The following is a 1,955-nucleotide window of genomic DNA, read 5'->3' on the forward strand; positions in this document are numbered from 1 at the left end:
CTGAAATGAAAACATGACCAAGAATCAGAAGAAAAACAAAACCCAGCAGGAAATATTTCCCAAGGTTATTTTCACCATTATGGCTTTCTAGTTAATTCTTTTTCCTTAAATATCCACCTATCAGACAGCAGTCTTGCACACATCTATCACAACCATACAATGATCAACAACATTTGCAGCTCAGGTTCTGTAATAGAGCATGGAAGCAGACTCTCAGGTCTGCTCTCATTAGAGGTAGGGTTTCGCTGACTCTCAGGAAGAGGAAGGTCCCTTCAATTGGCAACTGTTCTAAAGGAACTGCTGAACATGCTCCAGTTGTCCTTCAGAATAAACCTCAACAGGACACAGAAACACCTGGAAATCATGAGGCAATTCTCAGTCTGCTTCCCTGTTGTTAGTGGCAGCAGTTTCTAGGTAAAGAAACTAAGATGGGTAGCACAAGTTTTAAATTTCTACATTGATAGATGGCATCAAATGACATTCAAAGATGGAGTCAACAACCCTACTAAAAAAGGTCCAACTATTCCAAAATGCTTCCAATGTAGATTAAGTTCCACATCTTTGGGAAATGGTTCTCCCAATCCAACTTGATAACTGCACGGGTTTGAGAAAATTTCTTTGCTTCTGTGTTTTCACTAAATTTGAATAAATCCTAATTTTTTTTATCCCAAAGAAAAACAGAATTACTGCTAACATTTTGTAACAATGGTAGTAATAATGCGCCATCCGCACCTGTCTGCCAAGATAACTTATGCTCACAATTCCTGTTGTGGAGTATCTGGATGTGTGTCAAAAACAGATTGTGGCTTTGGACAAACCTTTACTTTCAATACCTCCTCTTCAGGTTCTAAAGGAGGGTTCCCAAATTGTTAGCTTTCTTCAATGACATCCTCAGCACCCATCCTTTCAAAAAAAATCAGTCAATAACTCCCCCCTTCCTTCACAAAACCAACCAAACTCCGGAGCTGATTTCAAATTTTAATCCCCCTATAGGAGCGAGGGTGGGGAGGGTGTCCCAAGGGTTCCAATGCTATGAAAGTATGGAATCAAACAGCTACACTGGTGGGTCCCCACTGTGGACCAGCTGATTAGCAACTACACTATAACCACTGTGTGCCACCAGAGCCCCATTTTGCAAAACCAGCCGCCTTTTTAAACCTTGCTCTAAAACACAAAGCTCATACTGAAAGTTTTAAACAGTGTGTATACCGTTCTGATTATGGTCAACTGTCCCTTGGCTACCACTGGCATAAGCACACAAAGGGGGGGGGGGGGCTTTGCATATCCAAAGCATTTCATTGCTCCAATTCCAAAATAGAATTAATTTTAGCTGGCAAAAAGCGCACAATTCAGTACTTTCCTCTCAAAAATATAGTGCTTGGTGAAAAACATTACGTCTATAAGAATTTTCCTTTTGAAAATGAAATACGATGCAAACCTGGTTTAATTCCTTATGCCCACTCAAAATGTTATAGGAAAGCACTTCCCAAATTATCAGTAACAAATACATGCTCAAGTTCGAAGGAGAAAACCTGGAAACCCATCTGCGCACATTTCTGAAGAATTAAGGTACAAAGATGCATTTCTAAGTCCCAAAACATCCAAAAATCCCCTGCCGTATTTTTCTCCCGACTACATCAACAAAAATGAGCCCAATCCCAGCCATCCAGCTGTTAATCCTGCAGTCCATTACCCCTTCTCCTATAAATAGCTCGGTCTGGGTCTATATCGGCAGGCATTTTGTAATTTCAAAATTCGTTACCCCGAGACAACGTCCGGAGTTAACTCGGTAACTGGGAGCCCGTCTACCCTTTCTTTTAACTCGCAGCCCTCCCCGCCCCTCGGTCATCCAGGCATTTTCCACTAAAAAAAAAAAAAAGTCCCCCTCCCCCGTCTAGAAAAGAGGGGGAGAAAAATAAACGGTTCGGTCAGGGGGGGGGCGCTGCGATCCAGGG

The sequence above is a fragment of the Echinops telfairi genome, unplaced genomic scaffold, assembly GCF_000313985.2.
Source record: "Echinops telfairi isolate 266 unplaced genomic scaffold, ASM31398v2 ScPeMD7_7404;HRSCAF=8442, whole genome shotgun sequence".
NCBI classification, from domain to species: Eukaryota; Metazoa; Chordata; class Mammalia; order Afrosoricida; family Tenrecidae; genus Echinops; species Echinops telfairi.